Source organism: Leptinotarsa decemlineata, unplaced genomic scaffold, assembly GCF_025532065.1.
Source record: "Leptinotarsa decemlineata unplaced genomic scaffold, Ldec_3_MD MMD2_P_RNA_scaffold_12, whole genome shotgun sequence".
Taxonomy (NCBI): Eukaryota; Metazoa; Arthropoda; class Insecta; order Coleoptera; family Chrysomelidae; genus Leptinotarsa; species Leptinotarsa decemlineata.
In genome coordinates, this window is record NW_027412526.1 from 7,550,093 (window position 1) to 7,574,912 (window position 24,820).

Below are 24,820 nucleotides of genomic sequence, written 5' to 3' on the forward strand. Positions count from 1 at the left end.
AATAAGTTCATCTCTTTCGCTGAGGCTAGTTCTAACTACAGTGCTTCACAAATTATTGATTTCCATATCAATAGATATATATTTTATACTAAACGCCAAAAGTCAAGAAAACAGAAAGGCAATCTGAGTGAAATATGTTTTACAGTACGTGTACATACATTGTATGAAATGTAAAATAAACTTTGTTGTATTTATTACAGTATTAATTGTTCAGTTAGTAACCTAATTGTTCTTATAATTACGATTTATGCCTGTTTGTAAATATTACTGGAGTTTTTTCCCAACACCAAATCGTAATTTTAACACACCGACACCTCTTCAAGAGGAAGATTAATCTTCCTCTTGCTGGGAGGAACGCTGCGTCGAACGCAGCTTATTTCCATTCCAGATACTATGATAGGAGATAGATATGTTCGAAACATTATTGAACCCATTATTAATCCTCTCCGAAATGAAATTGGAGCCAATTTCGTTTTCATGGATGACAATGCTAGGCACCATCGCACGAGAAGAATACAAAATGCACTACAGATTGAGATCATTCAAAGATTACCGTGGCCAGCAAATTCACCAGACATGAATCCCATAGATCACATGTAGGATTTCGTTAAACGAGCAATCTCAAACAGAATTAATTATCCTAGCACCCTCCTGGAACTCACACTTGCGGCCCAAGAAGAATGAAACAACATCCCAGTGGATACCATTAACGCCCTTATTGTTTCCATGCACAGGCAAGTTAAGACCTCACTACAGAACAGGGGAGGATACACTGAATACTAATGCATTTTTTATTTCGCTCTGAAATGGTTTTTTTCTACATTTCAGACTTTGGTTATCATTTTATTATGCACTATTTTTGGTTTGTTTTTTTTTCTTGTTCAGTTAAGATTAAATTCAGCCAATTTGCGTTGGTTACATAACCAAATTAAATGTACTTTGTAATACACTTCTTGACTTATGATAATAGTTTAGACAAAAATAAGGGGGTCCAAGAATTTTGACGATGTGTGTATTTAATATAGATAAAATTTGTCTATTACACTAAGTAATTTGGACCACTCGTTTAAAAGTTATCATGATAAGATTACGATAAAATTAACTTGACACAACGCAGTAAGCCATTACGCATCGCGTCTACTGTAAGACGATGCGCGGGGGTAGAGGGGCGGTCTAAGCAATGAAGCGCCATCGCCGAAAACAAGACCCGAACGCGGGCAGACGTCTTTGACGGTTGTTAGTTTTGCGAAATTCCTTCATAGGTAACTCGACTCTTGGAACTATTCATTAGTTAGTGCAGTTGGCATATTTTTTTAATTTCTGTATTTTTAAAGTAAAAATATAAATTACTAGCCGAAGCTACAGAACCTAGAATCTTGAAATATGCAGGTAGGTTCTTTGTATAGCGTAAATAAGCATCGAGAAAGGGAATCATGATTTTTCACCTCTAAGGGGGGAAAATAGGGATTGTATTGAAATTCGTCAGTTTTGAAGTTGGACACCTGTGTTGGGTCATTAAAAAAAATATTGTTAATATTTGTTTAGAATGGTCTGTCACGAAACTCAATGTGACAAACCAAATTCTACGCGGCAAATCCGCAGGCAACAACTAGTAAAATAATATGTTTTTGATAAAAAAACAAAATTCCCTTATTTTCCGGACATACCTCATATACAGCGACTTTCGGATATGCCGGAAAAAACGTTGTCGAGACAGGTGAATTGTTATTCAGCGTACTCAACGATAAAATTTATCAACACAAACACAATGACAAACATAACACGAAAAAAGAAAGTTACAGGGTAACCTCGAGGAACTAACGCTAAGTCTTTTCTCGATTAGCGAGGAGACTGTGGAGCGGGTTTGGTTCTCGGCGGAAACAATTAAATAAGGAATAGTTCTCGGCCGAAATCCCAGAACAGAATATATGCATCGCCTAAGAAATGTGTTTCGAATAACTTTCTCACTGACAAAAGGTCGAGTCATACATTTAGTCGAGACGGGTCAACCACTTGGGCCGTTGTCTTAATCCATAAAAGTGTTAACAATGAGTACCTACTCGAAACATCCCAAGTGGCTTAGTTTTAAATATCTATCTGTTCATCGTCAATAAACGTTCGATTCAAGAGACGAGAGCCTTTCACTGATATGCGATGAAAAAATACAAAAATGCTGAGTAAAAATTATAATAAAAGAATTAACATAAAAAACTCAATCAGATGGATATTTTGTGCGACTGCTCGATAATAGAGTTATGGAAAGTTAATTTACTAACAAGAATTTATAAACACTATCTTTCCATTTCAAAATGGTTATTGCTCAGTTGTTTCAGCAAAACAAGCCAGAAACGCAACAACGAATTTTTGTTTCGACAATTCTACAATAATATTTTCGGTTCAAAATTCGAACACCTTGCAACTTTGAACCGAACGAAATGCAAATTAACATATTCCTCTCTTTTATTTTGTACGCGCAGCAAAATCGGAATATCTGCTGAAAAAAAACAGCCGACTCAGCATATCCGTACTATCGCTCGTCGAAAACGCAAACGTGTTCGAGAATCTCCGAACTACGGAATCTGCAATCCTGCGATTTTTAATTTTCCAACGACGCGTTATAAATAGAATTCCTGCAGGTGAATCATTACAGCCAATCATTACATCAAACCAAAACTTGTTTTAAATGAATATAGTCGAGTAAACCAGCAAATATGTACAGTTGATTCATTATAAAAATGTAGTATAGTCGAAGTAAACGATATTGCGCATATTTAAAGTTGAAGGCACTCTCAAAGGCCAAAAAACCAATACATAGAAAGCCGAGCTATCCACGTGGATTGTAAACTTGGCGATTCGTATTGGATAATTTTTACTAACCAAGTTTTATGATTGGCTGAAGAGTGATAGAATTAAATTTGAAGTCATGTCACGGCGACGAATATAAATCGGGGATGGTTATCGCCGTCGTGCCATCAATGTTCAGTCCAGGAACTGATCGCGATTTTCAGTGTTGAAATTCGATATTGGTGCAGTATAATTATTTAAAATTGAATATATCCGGCCATAACGTGAGCTACTGTGACAAAACTCTTCAGTATTGAATAAAGAAACTAGGATTGAGATTTAAAATAATAAACAAACGTCATCAGTTATGGAAAGCAGAATAATAGTGGAATTGCCTAACAAATACTTAGAACAAATAACTAAATATAGACAAGAACAACAGCAAACTTGGTATGACACTTACGACACAGTTACGAAAGGGTGGACTGACGGTTCGAGAATGTGTACGCCTAACATGCCTGCATATTATATATTGCCAGTATACTATGTATTATACAGTTATTGTGATTCTTATATAATCAGGTATGATTATTGAATAACGAAATTAGTTAGCTCCCCAACCATATTATTAAAGGGGAGCTGTTGAACTATACCTACTTAAAAAAACAATCATTATTGTAATGGACTTTCAGAGAAACAAGAGGGTGAATCCCTAACTTATAGCTTTTACTGTCAACATTTTACAATACTTGTTTCCATTATTTTATCATAGCAATAAAAATATATGAAAAAGGAATATACAGAGTGTTCATGTACTAAATATATCCAAGTTTTGCTGAACCATTTTTGTTGCAGTATAATTATTTAAAATTGAATATATCCGGCCATAACGTGAGCTGCTGTGACAAAACTCTTCAGTATTGAATAAAGAAACTAGGATTGAGATTTAAAATAATAAACAAACGTCATCAGTTATGGAAAGCAGAATAATAGTGGAATTGCCTAACAAATACTTAGAACAAATAACTAAATATAGACAAGAACAACAGCAAACTTGGTATGACACTTACGACACAGTTACGAAAGGGTGGACTGACGGTTCGAGAATGTGTACGCCTAACATGCCTGCATATTATATATTGCCAGTATACTATGTATTATACAGTTATTGTGATTCTTATATAATCAGGTATGATTATTGAATAACGAAATTAGTTAGCTCCCCAACCATATTATTAAAGGGGAGCTGTTGAACTATACCTACTTAAAAAAACAATCATTATTGTAATGGACTTTCAGAGAAACAAGAGGGTGAATCCCTAACTTATAGCTTTTACTGTCAACATTTTACAATACTTGTTTCCATTATTTTATCATAGCAATAAAAATATATGAAAAAGGAATATACAGAGTGTTCATGTACTAAATATATCCAAGTTTTGCTGAACCATTTTTGTTCACTAACAATGGTCATCCTACTGTTCATCCTCCGTAACCATTAAATAGTCAAGTTGAAATTTCTGTTCAATAGACATAAAGCTAAAGCAGAATGATGTATACGAAAAAGTTTTCGAATTATTTTACAAACATATAAAATGGCAAATGTTATTGACAAATTAAGATTCAATGACTCAAAAACAAAAAAAATTTCTAAAAGAGGAGGAAGTAAATAAACAGATTCTGGCTCACTTCACGGTCGCGCGTCGCTGGCAAGTGTTTCAGAGAGACTTAAGTGAGTGGAAGAGAGAAACGTGTAGAGAAATCGATGTAGAGAAGGATGGAATTAATGATAAAAAAATTCCCAAGTCCCGAAAAAGAATCGTTTTTACTAATTATTATTGACGAAAAAGCAAATGGTGTGACATCACTTGCTACAAAAAGTGGGATCAATATCAACCCTTATCTCTATCTTTCTCTAGGTTTATTGGACGTTGCTTCCCACTCGGGTGCATTTTTCCATCCTCCTCCTATCAAAATTGACAGTAGCTTCGTCGGTGGGGTGCAGCGGTCTTGCTCGAAACGATGCTGCCACCCCTTTTTGTCGACCTTTTTTTAATTATAAAAACAGTTAATATTTTTCATAAAGTCGCCTCCTGCTCGAGAAACTTCCTGACTATGGGTTGAGACTCATAGTTTGGGGACCACTGGTCTGGACCAAACAGTATGTCGCGACCCATAGTTTGGGAACCTTTTTTTTTAATTATCTCTTTTATAAATTGTCAGCCATGCAATTTTTAGCAGAGTTTCTTCGATATCAGGAGCAGCATCTAGAAGAAAATTAACAAACATCATATATAGTTTGGAAAACATGGTTGACAATAGCTCAACGATTATTGCAAACAAGTTTGAAGCACACCTAATTATGAGATAAAAAAATGACCTGAGTCAATAATGATTGTTCGGAATATTTCAAATATCCTCGTAGTTACAAATTGAAACAACATACTACCTAGAAAGCGACAAGACTCATTTATGATAAGCACGCTAACATACAGACTTCATTTTTTATTATCTATCGTAAATATTCCCGGAATTTATGGCTGCTTTATTCCAAGAACAATGTGACGCAGTTATTAAAAATAACCAATTCGGAGATAACATAGCTCGATAAAAACAATGTCAACTATATTCTTACAAAACCCCCCACACAAAACATATTTCATACCTCACCAATTGGTTCTCCACAAATTATCAATTGTAAAATAATATGGAACTGTGGAAATATACTACAGCTCGTTCATGAATTCGCGGATAGATTTATTGTGAGTTCAATACACAATGTTATCAATAATGTTAATTTGAAAGTGATTTAAGCTAACTTTTTAGGAACCTAACCTACCTTTCTGTCGGCGGTGGGGACTGAGAAGCACCACTATAATAATGGGTAATGTTCCTCCTGACGTAAATCTGTTAAAATCTGTTTTTTCCGTTAACCAGCTGTCGCACCCCTACGAACGACAACCCTCAGAAGTCGAAACTTGTGCGAGCTAAGGATTAACGAGGTCTTACCTTTTAACGTGTGATTCCTAACACGGATTGGACGATAGCAAGTGAAGATCGATCGTTCAAACTAGGGCTTGAACCATCGACCAACACGGCAGTCAATTCGAGTGAGTGAACAAAGCACCCACGCCGAACCGCTTGACTACCGACCGACCAAAATCAAGTAGTTTTCATAAAAGAGCTCTAAAACAACGCATTTTAAACTTATCATTTCAACCTTTTTCTTTGAAAAATTATTTAAATACTTAAAAAAGAGGAATGAAATAATGCATTCAACATTTAAAGGGATTCGTTTCTATTTCACCATTTGGCAACATCGGTTATAGCTAATAAAGGAAAATGAATCTGTTACCTGTATGAGACAAACAAAGATGACATATTTCAGAGGCGTGCTGTTCTGTTTACTTATGTTCCGAGTCATTCTGTGACATATGACATTTTGTGCACCTAACCTATCTTCCTCTATATAAATAAATAACAAAACAACCGTTGTTTATGTGGCTTGTGGAGGTGGTATTGAACTATAATTTATATTTTGCCTTAGTTTCAACAACCCTAGTGGGGGATGCAACGATATTTCTAAACCCTGATCATTAACCTGAACAGAAATGGATTCTACACAACTGCATACGCAGATGACATAGTTATCTTGCAGACCGGCAAACTTGTAAACACACTGTGCGATAGAACGTAGGATGGGCTCAAATTATTAGAAACATGGTGTAAGGAACACTCACTGTCGATCAATCCCAAGAAGACTGAGATGGTCCTTTACACCAGGAAAAGAAGTTTAACGGGTTTAAAACCTCCCAAAATCTTCAAACGCAAACTAAACTTCTCTGAAGAGGTAAAATACCTTCATACTATCCTCGACAGGAAGCTAACATAGAACTCTCATCTACAGAATAGAGCAAAAAGAGCATACGTGGATTATGAGCAATGTCGAAGGACAGTGGGACACACTTGGGGTCTTTCACCCCGTGTGGTCACCTGGATCTACACTGCAATAAGACCTATGTTAACGTATGGAGCCACAGCATAGGGACCGAAAGTTCTACAAGCAACGGCCATCCAAAAATTATATCAAATACAGCGAGTGGCTTGTTTAAACATCACAGGAGCCATGATAACACCAACCGCGGCAATGGAATCAATTACGAGTCTGACCCTGACCCCTCTGGATCTGTAAGTTAAGGAGGTTGCGTTAATAGCCATGGTACAATTGCGCACGGCTGGTGTAAACCTCGAAGTAAGAGTGGGTCAATTGAGGCTGGGCCTGTGGCGAGAAGCCCTTACTGCGCAACCTCTGTTGCAGGCAACAAGCGATGCAATTGAACCCAGGTTTGTATTCAATAAACCCTACAAACTACAAATTAGGCAGAACATAGAGTCAGATGATACAAATGCAATACGGATTTATACAGACGGCTCAAAAACCAAAGAAGGCTCAGGGTGTGGAGTGTACTCCAGATCACTAAGCTTAAGAATTAACTGGGGAATGGGAAGAAATACCAGCGTGGTTCAAACAGAACTGGCGGTTTCTCAATTGCCCTAGCCAAGCCTTAGTAGCCTTGAACAAACGTGTTACTTCAGGTCTAGTGATAGAGTGCCACCAAGATTTAGCCAAAGCCTCGGTAGATAATAACATTATTCTGCGGTGGGTTAAAGGGCACGACAGGACTAAAGGTAATCGCATTTCCGATTCTTTAGCCAAGGAAGCAGCTGGACTAAGAATTTTAGGACCCAGTGGAACGTACGGCCTGAATGACTTCGACAATTGCGGAACTAGTCAAATGTTACACCCATGCTCAATCCTTAAAGAGATGGGACCAAACCCAAGGATGTAATCTTGCCAGGATCACCTGGGGCGACCCTGGGAAGCTGGCGCCGAAGAAATATCTGGCAATGACCGGGAAAAATCTACGCCTAACAGGATGTCTGACTGGCCACTGTCAACTAAGGAAACACCTCCATAATATGGGGCTAGTGGACACACCTCTATACAGGATGTGTGAACAGAAAGATGAGACTGTCAGGCATGTCCTGTGCGAGTGCCCGGAGTTATCGTCAATAAGAGAGTGTGTGTACGGCGAGTCTTGGCCTACACCTGCCGATATAAAGGAGATGTCTCCCAGTGACCTGTCCACCTTGCTGGAAAGGACAGGATGGACGATGACCTAGGAGGACAACTCCTCGGGAGGATGTACAATGGGTCACATGTGGCCTAAGTACTGTGAGCTTACACTCACCCTCCCAGATACAGATCTATATGTATGTATGTATATGTGTATATATATTTTTCTCTGTTGCTAATAACCCTAGTGGTGGATACAACAATATTTCTAAATTGAAAAAAACTTGGCTCAAGTGATTACCGTGCATAACATATACGGGCATTAGTTTTGCTCCCTCACCTACAAGATCCCTGACCAAATGAGTAGTTACTAGGCTTTGTTGAGTAGCTGTAATGATTCGGTTGACTTTGAATACGTTTGAGCCTCAATAAGCCCTTGCGAATTGCTGCAGTGAATGGCAAAGACCCGATCACTTTCGACCAACCTACCTTCTAGCTACCTCACCATTCCTTCAATTTAGTTCATTCTCATCGCCCCTCGTACACGACCAACTTCCCGAGAGCAAGTTAGCGACCGCACACGAAACCGAAAAACTTTTAAATTATATCTCGTCCGAGAAGTTTAATTCGTTAAAAATTTATAACCGGAGTATGAACAAAGTTATAAATCCCGAAGTTTCAAACTCCGACAAACTCGCCAGCGAGACATCAGCCGACTCGGAGGAGCGTAAAAAAAGTTTAATTGTTTTTGGGCTATCGCGAGATGAGGGCGGGGGGTGGGCGATCATTAAAAATGTATTGGGAAGATCCGCCGAAACGGGGAATATTCGATCCCAACTTTTCCGTTTTTCGGAGAACGTCTAATGAACAAACTTTTTTGAATTAATTAACTGTTCTCGAAGTGGGACGATCTGGTCTTTTTCTTGATTATTCTTTCTTGGAATCGAGTTTCGACAAGATTCGCATTTTTATTACACGCTTTGTATTAGCTTCACCTGGATGTATGTATATTTGTTTGTAACTCCCCTTTTCATTTTATATCGGGATCTGTATTCGACAGAATTATCGAGATTATTGCTTGATCTATTCGCGGGCAGATGGCGCTGTACGCAACCTCTTTGATATAATTCTAACTCACTTTACATGTATTTCTTCATTTGGAAAAAGTATGTTTTTAATTAACACACTTTTATTAGCTTCACCTGTCTGTATGTATGTATGTATGATTGTTTATTTGCTTGTAACTCTGAAGCTCGAGATCTGTATTTGACAGAATTATCAGCATTATTGCTTGATCTATTCGCGGGCAGATGGCGCTGTACGCAACCTTCTTGATATAATTCGAACTCACTTTATATGTATTTCTTCATTTGAAAAAAGTAGTTTTATTATTAACACGCGCGCCTGCTGCCTTATTTGTAACCCTCCTTTGCGCGCCTGCTGCCTTGGGCTTGGTAGCTGATTTTCAGGCTCCCTCTCCGGAATCGAAAAATGTAAATGGTCATTTTTCTAAACAATATACGGCTGATTCTGTTCTAACAGGGGAGCCCACGATGCAAAATGGGGATTTACTCGGGCGTCATTGAGACATATTAGGTTGCAAAGCTTAGATGATAAGAAGAAAACAATGTTATATAATATATACCTTTTCATCGGTGGGGGAAGCGGCTATAGATTTTTAAATATGTAAAAAAATACTGTTGCATGGACATACTCGAGCGCGTCAGATATTGATAGCATCAAGGTCCTACGTATTTTTAATAATGTTGATATGTTAATCCGATGGTTTGCTTGATGTGGGTGGTTGTACGTAAGGGTTAAAAGTGAAAAGAAAAAAAATTTCATCGAGCGCGTCAGATTTTCTAAGGGGGTGTTAAGGGCAACAAAAAAAAGCTCTCATGCAATAATCTGACGATTCGATCTGACGCAAACACGCGGCCATTATTATAATGTGTAAAAAAATTCGCCATTTTGAAATACTCAAGCGCGTCAGATTAAGATATATATGGTTCATCTTTATGTTTTAGACGTGCTGTCTCATAATCTGACGATTATCTAGATTGATTCGCTTAATCTGACAATTCATTGAACGTAATTCATTGAAAAGCTCGGGAAATAGCATGCAAATAAATGAGTATGTTTTTTAAATAGAATACTTGTATTTATAAGAAAATAATTTTTTAAAAATGCTCAAAAATATTTAATTTTTTATAATCAGTTGATTAATTATTGAAGAAAAGAGAAATTGAACTTACTGTTTTTTATCACTTTTATTTGTAACTGACGTTACTGCAGTTTCGTCCTATAAGGAAATTTATATATTGTATAAGTTTGAAAATGTCCTTATAGGAAACTGCAGTAACGTTAGTTACAAATAAAAGTGGTAAAAACATAGAAACTTTAATTTCTCTTTTCTTCATTATGATTTCCTACCACGTAGTAACGGCTACATCCATCAATTAATTGATTGATTAATTAATCATCATCTTCATCTTCATCACGAACGAGTCTCTGTGATCAGCTGTGATGGCCTCATGGCAACAGAATTCAGAGTGGGGACGGAGTGAGAGAGTAATAGATAGAGAAAAAGTGAACAGAGAATAACGGAATAGAAACTCGGACAGGGAAATATATGTATCACACAGCTGCACGCATTAAACTTTATCGACGAATTTTTGTTATTTCGGCTTGCGGAAATCGTCAGATTATATATTTTTCGTTATCCTTGAATTATTTCCTTCAAAATAAAAAAAAATTAGCTACGCTCGAGAATGTCGAAATGACGTTATGTTTTTACAACTTTGCTGCCCTCCCCTTTCTTTACGTCACTCTCAAATTGTCAGATTACTGGAATATACACTTTTTAGCAGGTAATTAACTCACCCTACCTTAATCTGACGCGCTCGAGAATTTCTGATGATCAATTTTTTTTACTAATCTAATCCTTTATCCCTCACAGGCGGCCTCATATATGGGGCTCATATTTGGTGGAGGTACTTAACCGGGTACAAGGTACCCCCCTGTATATTAATCTGCCGCGCTTTAGTAAATCCCGAAATCCCCGCTTGGACACCCCTATTATCTGTTTAAAATCTGTTTTTCCGTTAACCAGCTGTAGCACCCCTACGAACGACAACCCTCAGAAGTCGAAACTTGTGCAAGCTAAGGATTAACGAGGTCGTACCTTTTAACGTGTGATTCCTAACAAGGGTTGGACGATAGCAAGTGAAAATCGATCGTTCAGACTAGGGCTTGAACCACCGACCAACACGGCAGTCAATTCGGCACGGCAGTCAAAAATGTTTTTTAAATAAGCTTAAAACAATAACAAACGAAATATATTAGTATTACTGTGAAAAAAGCGTGGGCGCTTTGTGATATATTTTTTATGCATCAAGCTTATTCTTAAAAATTATTTTCAACTTTTCACTTCGATGTTCTTTAAAAAGAGTATTTCTTAGTTTTTTAAACTATATTTATTTTTAGAACTATACAATACGTTCATCAAGTGACGCGTAAATTAAGTATAATAAAAAAAAAGTTAATAGTTCCTGAAAAACACCTCGATAAAAAGGTCACTTGTAGTGAAATTAATGAAATTTTTTTTTTTTCGACAACTGTCTGGAAAGTACCCACTTCAACAACGCTTTCTTCCTGAGAAGGAAGCATTTTTCCGGCCGGGAAGTACTAGGACTAGGCCGGGAAGAATCACATCGTTGTTGTCATTGGAAATATGAATTTTTTGATAGGTATGGATCTGATAAATGCAGTTGATGATTAGTAAAGAAAACATTCTGAGATAGATTAAAAATTATCTGGCCTGCAGAGTACAATTTGTAAAAAATGGTAACTCAGTATCTTCCTCAATGACAGTTTCATCAGGTGTACCACAGGGTTCTCATTCAGAGTCATTGCTTTTCAACCTATTTGTTAATGACTTGAAAGATGTTGTTCTTTATAGTGAATCTCTTTTGTTTGCTGATGACCTGAAGATGTTCAAAGTTATTCATGACTTAACTGATACAGAATTATTACAGTACGATTTATCTAACTTTGTTCGCTGGTGTGATATTAATCTACTGCAATTAAATATAGATAAATGTAAAAAAATTACTTTTTTCCGAAACAAAAATCCCATTAACCGGCCATATAAAAAACAACAAATACAATCAAACACACTCTCGACCCAAAAATGTCACTTAAACCCCATATTGCAATTATTACTTCTAAAGCACTAAAAATGGTAGGTTTCATTCTTAGATCTGCAAATGAATTATCTCTCACTTCAATAAAAATCATATATTGTTCAATTTAGGTCGATAATCGAATACAATTCCACAATTTGGTGCCCTTCATATCATGTGGATATTGATATGCTTGAAAGTGTTCAAAATAAATTTTTAAGGTACTCTGCATATAAACTGAGATATCATATTGGTGAATATGACTATAAAATTATATTGGACATTCTTAACTTGAATACTCTGGCTCATAGAAGATTAGAATCGGATCTTACACCAATTCATAAAATAATCAGTGGGCATCAATTCCCCGGAACTTGTCGAACTTATAACTTTAAATGTGAATCCAAGGAGAACAAGAAATTCGGAAATCTTCAAAGTTCCCTTTTGTCGCACCAACTATGGCCGGAATGAATCTGTAGGTACAATTTTGAGACTTGCAAATACCTACAATGTAGATTTAAAATGTTTCAATTCTTTGAAAACATTCAAAAAGACTGAAAAGATTGTAATTCGTTAAATTATTTTTACTTTCTTTTTCATTTTATTTTATATATTTTTTCCTTAAACCTAGCTTAGATAGATTACTGTTGAATACATATGTGTGAACTTGTTAATTATTTTGTAAAAAATAGGCATTGCCGTAAATAAATAAAGCAGCGAAGCAACGACTGACAGTTGTCTAACATGACATTTTGATTTTTGAAAGTTGACATAGTTTTTGTTCGCAATCATTGCAATAAACTATGCAAAGCAGATGTGATAGTGAGATTGGAAATGTGCCTTACGAAATTTCCAATGTAGTAGCTTCCGCAGCACAATAATTACCTGAAACATCTAACACATGGGCTGAAAAGTCCCAGGCCTAAGAAAGAAAACTCATTTTTTTCATTCAAAATTGGCTTTAAACATATTTTGCCTCAAAATAGACCTCAGTTTCAGCATTAACCTCTTCATTCGAGCTAAATTTCTTACCGGTGAACATTTTTTTGAGGTCTGCAAACAGCCAGTAGTCGCTGGGAGCCAAATCTGGCGAATACGGTGGATGTATTATTCATGTAGTACCATTGTTTTGATTGACTCATGACACGATGCGTTGTCTTGATGAAGCAAAATATTTTTCTTTGTCATATGCGGCCGTTTTTTTTGCAATTTCGGCCTTTAAACGATACAATAACGCTATATAATATTTACTGTTGATGGTATCTTTCTTCTCAAGATAGTTGATGTTGGACCAAAACAGTGGCAGTTGGTTTAGTTGATAATCGGAGAGATATAATATATTTATAAAATGAATCATTTCAGGTGAAAATGTATTCTGTTCAAATAGTTCCTGCAGGAAATCTGATTTATTATTAATGATTATGGAAATGGGGCCAGTTTTTCTACCACCTACTAGATTTGTATTTATGTATGGCTTTATAATAAAGCGCATGGTTTACTGGGTTGAAATTAAATCATTTCAAATGAAATAATTCACAACAATGATAAATATTAATTTCAAAAGTAATGAACTTTGCTTCATATAATCAGATGAAGAAATTTGTGATTTATTCTCAGATTTGATGAACAAGCAGTACGGTTTGTGATGTCCGATATAAAGAATTTTCGATTAGAAATCATGAATATATATAATTACGATTGAGGTTTGATATTATCATGTGATTTAATTCAAAATTGGTATCCAGGGGTCTTTGTGGGCCGACATTATATTTTTTTTTCAATAATTCATGCTGACGAATTCTATAATTACGAAAAATCATTAACGTAAATGAAAAAAACTGTCAATAAATTGATGGATGTAGATGTAATGAAGAAAATAAAATTGAAACTTCCTAGGTTTTTTACCACTTTTATGTATAATGTATAAGTTTGAAAATATCCTTATAGGACGACACTGCAGTAACGTTAGTTACAAATAAAAGTGGTAAAAAAAATTGAAAGTTTCACCTAACCTCAAAAACCTGCATATATGTAATAAAAGAAAAAAAATGAATCTGTTGGAGGCCATGGAAATTAACAAATCAATTAAAAGCCAGAAACATATACACCTAAACGAGCAACTTGATTTATGTAGGTCTCCTCTCTTGGATTTGCGAGTTTAACAACCCCTACAATTTTCAGGATGGTATTTTAAGTTGGCATCCTGTCTCTCAAATACCTGGCCTTGCAGCATACCTGAAAATTCTATAAAATCGATGTTCCAAATTCAGATTTCAGTTTTATACTTGGTAATGGGATCAAACCCGAAACCGGTCGTAAAATAAAATTTGCCAGTGGTATTTAGACAATAGTGTTTTTTTTTTTTCATTTCGTTTAAGTCATTTGAAATAATTAATAATAAATCAGATTTCCTATAGGAACTATTTGAACAGAATACATTTTCACCTGAAATGATTTATATTATAAATATATAATATCCCTCCGATTACACAACACAACAAAGTTTTTGTTTCGGGGTTGAAATTAGATGATTTTAATGTATTTCCATGTGTTAAAACCGAAAGTGACCTTAAAAATTATATATTAGCTCTTGTTTTCAAGATATAGTATCATTATATTATATATATGTATATTGAGTTTTCAACAAATGAAATATTTCATCACCAACAGTTGGTACACATGTTTGTTTACATAACACCCCTCTCATCAGCTGTTCTTAAGTAATAAACATAACCTATGTGAGTTTGTCAATTGTACGCACGTGGTTGCTACTGAAATTATCGTGTGAAGTTGATTTTTAAATTAATTTAAGTGCTGATCTGAAATGCCTCGAAAGTGTGTGAATTCTGTCGATAGCTTTTGCTATATATGTGGTGAAATAACATTTAAGGCTCAGAAACGTAAAATGACACCTATCGTTAAGACAGCCTATGAACATTATTTTGGTGTGAAAGTTGGGGACCAAGATAAATCATGGGCTCCTCATATATGTTGTAATTCTTGTTCCGTCATATTGCGAGAGTGGCTGAAAAATGAAAACCGGGCAATGGCTTTTGCAGTACCTATGGTTTGGCGTGAGCCTACCAATCATACAGACGACTGTTATTTCTGCTTAACTCCTCCCATTAAGCAAGGTTTATCTATGAAGAAAAGAGGAACGGTTAAATACCCTAATCTCCCATCTGCTCTTCGGCCTGTACCACACTCAGACAATTTGCCAGTCCCTTCTCCACCCCAAAACTATGAAATTTTAGAGGAAGGTGATGAAGACTGTTTAGAAGGAGCAACCCATCCTTCTACATCCTATGACCCTGATTTTGAGGTAAGCGATAGGTCTAGTGATCCGCACAGAATTAGTCAAGCAGAGTTGAGTGACCTTATAAGAGATCTTCGCTTGTCTAAGGAAAAGGCTGAGCTGTTAAAGGTCAAGACTACAACAGTGGAATCTTCTAAAACAAGATGTGAAAATATCTCAGTACAGACAGCGTCAAAAAGATTTGCTTCCTTTTTTTGAGAAAAAAGAAAACCTCGTAGTTCGTTCTGATGTTAATGGTTTGATGGACTGCTTGAATTTGGATCACACTCCATCTGAATGGAGACTGTTTATAGACTCTTCAAAACTAAGCTTAAAAGCTGTACTTCTGCATAATGGAAATCAGCTACCCTCTATTCCTATAGGTCATGCAGTTCACATGAAGGAAACGTATATAAATATGAAAACACTTCTCCAATCAATCAAATATGAACAATACAAGTGGCACATCTGTGGTGATCTGAAAGTCATTGCTATACTCCTAGGAATGCAATTAGGGTTCACCAAGTACTGTTGTTTTTTGTGTCTGTGGGACAGTCGGGATAGAAAATCTCACTATAAAAAAATAAACTGGCCTACACGAGACCTAAACCCTAATGAGAAAAATGTAGTTTACGAGCCTCTTGTAGATCCTAAGGATGTTCTTCTTCCCCCATTACATATTAAGTTGGGACTAATGAAAAACTTTGTGAAGGCCATGGACCAGGAAGGACAAGCTTTTAAGTACTTGAGAGCCAAGTTTCCCAGGTTGAGTGATGCTAAAATCAAGGAAGGCATCTTTATTGGACCTCAAATCCGTGAAATCGTAAATGATTCTGCTTTTGACATGATTTTAACAGGAAATGAAAAAAGAGCCTGGGAAGCCTTTAAGGGGGTTGTACATGGGTTTTTAGGTAACAAAAGAGATGATAACTTCACAGCATTGGTTAAAGAGCTTCTTCAAGCTTACCACCAACTTGGATGCAACAAGTCCTTAAAAATTCATTTTCTTCACTCTCATCTTAATTTCTTCCCACAAAACTGTGGAGCTGTGAGTGACGAACATGGAGAAAGATTCCATCAAGACATTGCCTTAATGGAACAGAGATATCAGGGCCGTTGGAATGAAGCAATGCTTGCAGACTACTGCTGGTCTGTGTGTAGGGATGCTCCAGAAGTGTTTTATAAAAGACAAGCTAAACGACAGCGATCTTACAATGAATCGGATGGACTTAATTGAAATTTGGTGGTACAAACTTCTTTTATTTGTCAAAACACTAAGAATAATGTTTTTTTTTATTAATTTTGTACTTAAAATATTCTAAAAGAAACATAACAATATTGTTTTATGTACTTTCACTTTTCACGTATAGTATAACTACTCTTTAAGATTAAGTACTGTGTATCTCAAAAACCAGAGCTAATAAAAATTTTTCATTGTTATTTTCGTTTTTATCACCCCAAAATTAGTAGAAATTGACTAATTTAGTGTGGGAAACATTCAAAAAATATTTTTTTGTTGTGTTGTGTTACCAACTAAACCAAGCGCCACTGTTTTATGGTCCAGCTTACTTCCCGTAAACAAACAAAGTTATGCTGCCTTCAATGTAAGAATACAAAAGGCCTCTCTATTGTCTTTTGTTACTCTGAGTTCATTACAATATCAGCTAACTCAGGCAACTTCACTTTTCAATCATTCAAAATAATGTTTTGGATTTTTCATGTTTTCTGGTTTTACTGCCTCATTTAGGTGTACACCGCGTTCTGCATCATTGGTATCTCTACGACCACTTTTGAAGTCAGCAAACCAACTTTTAATTGTTGTTTCTGATGGAGTGGAGTCCTTATAACACTTCTCAAGCCATTGCTATGCTTGAACGGTTTTTTTCCATCAAGAAGCAGTATAAAATTGTAAAACGAAATTGTTTTTGATCCATTGTTTTGAAAATAACAAAAGTAGTGTCACTCTTAGCACAAAAACTCACAAACTTATGAGTAGAATATCATGAAATTTCAACAGTTTCCTTTTGAAGGTTAGTACTAACTGAAAAAGTGGTGAATACGAAAAGACTAGCGCCGCCTATAAGTTAGGCCCGATACTTTGCAGCCCATATAGTAAGTCCAGGTACGAAAACGTTTATGGATGATTAATTTGATTTTCCTCTTGAAGATGATCACTAGGTGATCGAAACACGGGTCGAGGTATTAAAATAACGGATTGGTGTTGGGAAAAAACTCCAGTAATATGCAAACAGTAGTACTTTGGCGTGCCGGAATAATAAATAATGTCGTTAATAAATAAATTGAATAATAAGAGACTGAGGTGTGACCCTAAGGAAAACCAAAGGTTACTTCGAATAATCTGGAGTAATGATAATTTGCTCTAACCATTTGAGTCATATTCGTAAGATAGCTACTGATCCATGGGTTGACCCTGTCAAAAGCCTGTCAAAAGTCAGTGTACTCAGAATCAATCTGGCAGCCCTTCTCCAAAGATTCCGACAGGAAGTGAGAATAGGTAAATAGGTTCAATTCAGTGGATTTCCCAGCACAAAAACCATATTGTTGTTCAGTTATGATGGCAGAGCAATCATAGGTAAGGTAATCAGCCAGAAGTTCTCAAATATCTTGGGAATTGAACTATGTCGGTAATTGTTAACGTCCGACTTAGAACCCAATTTGTATAGTGGGGTGACATAAGATTGTTTCCAATAATCTGAAGACGCACCTGACTGGATAGATTTATTGAAAATATAAAAGAAAGAGCGAGACAGGTGAATATCGTACCACTTTGGAAAATTGTAGTATGATCTTCATCTAAAATTAGCATTCACTATTTCAGATAAATTCCACTAATTCATGTTCAGAGAGAAAGCACAAAAGGTTAGGCTTATTCCTGAAAGAAATCTCTTCCAACCCACCTGCGATAGGAGATATATTTATTTTGAATTTATTTTTTTTTTATTTATTGAATTAGGATTCCCTAATATACAGGTTAGCCAACTTAAAGTATAATATGATCAACAAAATTTATATAAATAATACAACTTTATATACATACATAATTTGAACTGAACAAAAAGGAATTTTTCAATTTCCATCATGAATTTATTTTAACAGTTCTCTCTTGAAAATCTTAAATGAGAAGATTTAATTGAATCGAGTAAATCATTGAATTGGACAAAACCTTTAAAAATAAACTGCTCATACTATTTCTTGTATTTGTTCTATTTATATGAATGTGACTGTTGTGCCTAGTTGAATGGTGATGAATGTCCTTATTGAAAGTTATTAATGATAGCAAGTATGGTGGGGTCATTTTATTTAATATTTTATAAATGAAAACCATGGAACAATAGAATAATCTTCTGGATACTGAGAGTCATTGTAGAGCAGACAGCATGGTAGAAATTGGTGTATACCTCTTACATTTTAAAATTATTCTCATTCCTCGATTTAGTAGTTTTTGTATTTGTTGCACTTTGTTCAAATTAAAAGAGAATAAAATAGATGCACAGTAGTCAAAATGGGGTTGGATTATTGATTTATATACCATAATTTTTGTATCTGTTGATAAGTTATTGGCGATTCTTGAGAAAAAATATAATTTTTTTGCAATCTTTTTTTCAATATATTTGAAGTGGTCGTCGAATGATAAGCAATTATCAAGTTGAAATCCTAAATACTTCACTGATGTCTGATGTTACTATTTCTATATGTCCATCTTCAATTTTTATATTTATGTTGTTTGTATTTATTTGATCATATTTGAATTCAGTAGTAATTATCATTGCTTTTGTTTTTTTAACGTTAAGTTTCATTTTATTGGTTTTCAGATATTTTTCTACTTTCACTAGAACTTTATTCATTCTGCCAACAGTTTCTTCTAAATTTACTCCAGTACAGGCCAATAAGGTATCATCTGCAAATAAGTTGATGAACTCAGTCTGTAAATAATTATATATCATTCAGATACAGAATGAATAATAGGGGACCAAGCACACTACCTTGTGGTAGTGTTGTAATATATTTGTAATGTTTGCGTACGTATGCAAATGTCCCCGTACGGGGACATTTGCGGTTATTCCTAACAAAACTGAAGCCATATATTGATAATTTGCTATCAATCCATCAACAAGTACATCCCTCCTATTAAAATTATTGTAGTGCAGAAGTTACATTATTAATGTTTAATTTTAATTACATTACTACCGAGTAATAGTGTAATGATTATATATTTGAATATATAACACACGAAAATATATTTTTATTTTTACCACATCAAATGGGATGTTTTCTAAATAAAATGAGTAAAAATTGATTGGTTTCTTGTGTTGTGAGAAGATGTCAAAAAAGTAAAGTTGGATGGAATTACTTCTTTGATTGACCAACTTCACCTTTTTGACATCTACTCTCAGCACAATCAATTAATTAATTCAATCGTCACTTTCTATTTAAAAACTTGAATTGTGGTTGAAACGCAGCCGCAATGCAAATTTACATACAAAGATCTAATTTTCACATTTTTTGTCGATTTTTGGGAATATGGTAGAAATGTAGTTGCAGGTGATTCACATGACAGTTTGCCAATCTGGTGATTCTTGATTATTCTGTTGTTTGTTATAAGAATAAATTTTCTCTCATCCACTCTCTGGAAATATTCACACATCTTTTGTCAGAGGTTCCAAATTCTACTTATTTATTTATTTACACAGATCAATTGTAACTAAACGTGTACCTTTATAAAATATGTCTTTGGCTAGCAATGTTGCAAACATAACACATATGACTGTTAGTAAATTTGGTAAATGTACTGCCAGAAAATTGAGGTTTTTTCCATAAAATGCAAAACTTTGGGGAAATACCTTTAGTGATAGCAATACTTTTTTCTGAGACCATATTATTTCGATGTTTGTGAAGTAACGCCCTATATTCAAGAAAAAACTGAAAATGCACCAGAAATTCAAATTTTTCTTGAAAGAAACCAAAAACACACTTGCATATGTTTGGCAGTTTTTTGGCATAGCTCCCACTGAAATTTCCTTCTGATTATTCAAGTTCGACATATTTTATATCATTTCATATTGTACTTGCTCAACTTACTTGTATATTTTTATATGTTTTTTTCATATATAGATTTTTTAGAACTAGACCTAATAATTGTACAATACTTATAAGCATTTGTCTATAACATGCATTCATCTAACAATGAGAAAATATTTGATCAACTTGAATCTTTTCCCGTCTAATTTCATCAACCACTTGGCTTTTTCTTGTCGAATCAAGCAGGCAGCAGTCTCATTTTTATCCAGGCGTCTTGTTGAATTAGTCCTTATTTTGAAAAGAAACTGAGTCTTCGACACACTCTAGGAAGTTTTCATGTCACTAAATTATTACACCTAATCAATAGGTGTTTACACAAGTCATTAAATCCGGTTTCACAATGCTAAACTTCTTTCGAAAAAGTTCAGCGTTATTAAGATTGATTTGAGAAACATTAATTGTTAGAATTCCTCTTTTAGATGCCGAGTAAATGTTGATATACACATATATACAGGATGAGGTAGTCTCAAGCTTAATTAATAATTCGAATAACTCTAACATAAGGCAAGCGCAAGTCATCCCGTACAAACATAAAATGCCAGGTTAACTTCCATTCATTAATAAATGCTGGTCCTTAGACGCAACAATGTATTTGTAATGTAAGAGATGGTTATGTTTCATTTCTTGGGGAATTTTCCATCAGGATAACCAATTAGAGCATAAAATCCTTATTTTCAACAATTGACAATTACAAATTCTACATCAGGTTTTCACTTTATATTTGGTTGTTGTTAATGCGTTAATGCTTGTATTAAAGTACTTCCTGCCTAGCTTTACTTAACCTTAAAATCCAGCATCGGAGTTATCAGTGTGTGTCCGAGAAAACTTCTTTTTTTCAAATGATGCAGTAAAAAGCTTCACGCATATTTCTTATTTCTCCATTAAACAATAATAATTTATTTAGCTGTTCGGATTAACTTTGTATAGACTATAAGGAGTAAACCTGAGCACAAGCATAATTTTGTGGAACCTGAACCATAGATATAGATTATTCCCAATATTTGTTAGAAAGTGCTAAGTAGTACGTCAAACATGGGGCTGCTTTTGGAAAGGGGGTTGAACTCTCACAATCAACACTTGTAAACCATAATGAGTCAACCTGTTTTGGCAATTTGGTATGTAATATTGTACAGTTTTTGAGCCAACACCTTGTAGAAAATATTTCCTCAGATTGCTATTCGAAGCCATTTCAACACAACAATAGAAGCTTTAAAAACCAAAAATATTTTCAGGTCACATTTGGAATTAAATATGGGTCAATGTCACCGTCTGAAAAATAAATATGGTGAAAAATTCACAAACTGAAAATTTTGCTGATATATGGCATCGTTATTAGTCATATTACAGATATTCAGTGAAATCCCTGGGAATTAAACAGTTAATAGAGTGAAGCCGGTAAACAGTAAACACATCACACACAAACATGATTGGCATATCAAAGAATGTACTAACCGAATAAAAAGCGGGCACTGATCAACAGTGGCCAGTAGCGGCTAAATCGAAACCGGATCCGCTTAAAAAACATCGTTTAGAGACGTTCAACATTAGGAAAATATCAATTGTCGCAGAAAGCTATAAAAAGTGAAATAATAAAATACCTACTCACCTTATTATTAATCCGTGACAGAAACAAAGAGAAGCTTACAGAGCCACGCTGTTAGATTTCCAGTTGGACAATCTTCTTAGTGCAATTACACATAAACACACGCACTTTTCAGGAATCGCGCCAGAGGCACAGAAATATCAACAAAAAACTCTGTATAGAATTATTTTGATCCGTATCGGAAATAAAGCCACTTTCGTGAAATTATATTTATCGAAACGCCAAAGCTAGTTCACTTCGTATCCCCACCTCGATACATCAAGATGGCGATCGCGACCGACGGTGCTGCCAACGTTAACATTTTTTTTCAAAACGACGTAACGAAATGAGCGTGGTTGTCATTCAACCAATAAAAGATCAGCGATTGTTCTCTCATTAGCCTTGGAATGACCTACCTTCTTCAAATCGATTTTTTCATTGAAGATAAGAGAAACAGAAAAATTCTTTTGAATTTTCTGAAAATAACTGGTCAAATATTTATCAGAATACAAATAAAAGACCTAATGTTTAAGCACAGAATTTGTTTCTGTTCTGTGGTTTGAGTAGAAACTGACCTAACCACAGCATATCTGTGACCTAACTCAGTTGAAACGTGTACCGACCGCGGTATCACGTTCGGTAATTTCTTATCACCTGTGTTCCATAGCTTTTTTTTTCAAAGAAAAGCCTTTAGAGAAAGAAGAAAACGTCTATCTAATTAATTACTCATTTCTTGTTAGGCATTCAATATTTTATCGATATATTAACTACGTAAATAGTTTTTTATATTCGCATAACAAATAGGAAAATCACTTCAGGCTTAAACACATTTTTTCAACAGGGAATATTTGAGTTTTTCCTTTTTTATCTCAATTGCTACGACAATCTGATTCTTTCGACTATGGTCGACGATTGTTTTCCTTTTCACTCTTCAGTCATGAATATTACTAGAGTTCTATCCCAACACCAAATCGTTATTTTCAACATCTTGACACGTGTTGCAATCACCAAGTGATCATCTTCAAAAGGAAAATTACATAAGTTCAATCTTCCATAAGTGTTGAAAACAACGGTTTGGTGTTAGGATAGAACTACAGTAATATTCATTACTACACCGAATGTTTCAAACAGTGCATCACTCTTCAGGCAATCTATAAAACCCAATTAAACCAAGTCGAGTATAGTTGGGCACTAAACCACTAAACCAAAAAAATACTTGACATTATTGTAATATATCTATAATTACAAAGAAATATGTTCAATGTTTATAACTGACAAGAGTGGGGAGTGGAGTATTGAATTCCATGAGAGATTTCATTTTATGAACAAAACTGTATATTTCAATCAAAATATAAATTATAATAGAGTATTTATTCAGAAAGATTATATAAAAAAGTTCATGCTTCAATTTGAAAGCACCAGTGATGCTATGATATCTTTGACAGATTGAGTAAATGGATGATATGTAAATATGTCATAATAAAATAAACGTCTGCCAAAATCCTCGACTAAGAATTGTTTTGCTATTCTTGTATTTCTGTAAATATCATTTGTCAACCGAACTGAATCCATTACTATAAACCTCGATTATTGGTTATGTGGAAGCCCGGTATGACATTAGCATATATTTGAAAACATGCCTGATTTTCTCTAACCTCAATTAAAATCGGATTTGTGCAAGTAAAAATCTTCCAGCTTTATTTTGTACATCCTCACAATGTATTTGATAGAAAGGATTCAGCATTTTATCAACTATAACAATCAAAATAAAGCAGAAACTGACGTAACGTAATGTCAAATTCCGTTTCAAAACCTCACGCTAGTTTTGAATCATGATGAATTCGTTTCAAATCATTGTTGATGTGATGCCATCGTTTCAACGCCAGAATAAATGTATGTGAATCACAGACGAATACGTTTTGAATACATGAGCACCAGAAAACACATCTAGTTTTGAATCATCATGAATACCTTTCAAATCATAGTTGATGTGACGTCATCGTTCCAACGCCAAAATGAATGTATTCGAATCACAGACGAATACGTTTTGAATACATGAGCGCCAGAAACGCCAAAGGTTTTTGGTGAAATCTTCACATTTACTTCATACTGGTGTCTCTAACGAATAAGTGGAATTGTGTTGTGTGTGTGTGTGTATGTGTGTGTGTGTGTGTGTGTATGTGTGTGTGTGTGTGTTTAATTATTCGGACCGTTTTTCCGCATAGAATATTTTGTCAGATACTCTCGACAGCATACGACACTCTTGATGAAGAAATGAAGTGATCCAATATTCACAGAGGTGCCATGGACAACTCAAGTGACACGCCTTGAATATAAAAATTGGCATTTCAAGTCTCTGTGTATACATATAACATATAAATATCAGCATGTGTACACATTTGGGCCAATCTCACCTCGAGTTTTCGACAAAATAAAAGCAAATGGGTCAAAACAGTAATATCTCTATACATCTTGAAGTTTCCATAAATAGTAAAAGAATATTCATTATTCTTAAAATTTTTATTAATCCTAGCTCAGAGCAATGAGAATCGGATAATACAGGAACACTTTTACAACTTCTTCAGGGAGATGAGGATAAATGATCCTAACGCATATAATTGATAAATAATTAACCATTAATGAATGGTCTTCATATAACCTAGCAGAGTGTAACAGAACTCTCTATTCTTCATGCAACCGAATCACAAAATGCGGAGTTGTGTATAGTAACCCTGGGATTGAAAGCATTCTGTGATCAAATTGACGTTAATGACATTGACGCATTGTCAATTATTTGA

General features: G+C 35.0%; 1 protein-coding gene across 5 annotated transcripts in view; it reads right to left on the reverse strand.

Moving 5' to 3' along the window:
• CtBP (C-terminal Binding Protein) overlaps positions 1 to 22,329 on the reverse strand; it is a 122,034-nt gene extending 99,705 nt beyond the window's left edge. For 3 of the 5 annotated variants that reach the window (XM_023164295.2, XM_023164289.2, XM_023164294.2), the window contains exon 1: positions 22,047 to 22,329. The gene's annotated coding sequence lies outside the window, so the exon portion shown is untranslated. The remainder of the gene's footprint in view (positions 1 to 22,046) is intronic. The other 2 variants (XM_023164290.2, XM_023164292.2) reach the window with 1 other exon arrangement.
• Between the last annotated feature and the right edge of the window lie 2,491 nt (positions 22,330 to 24,820).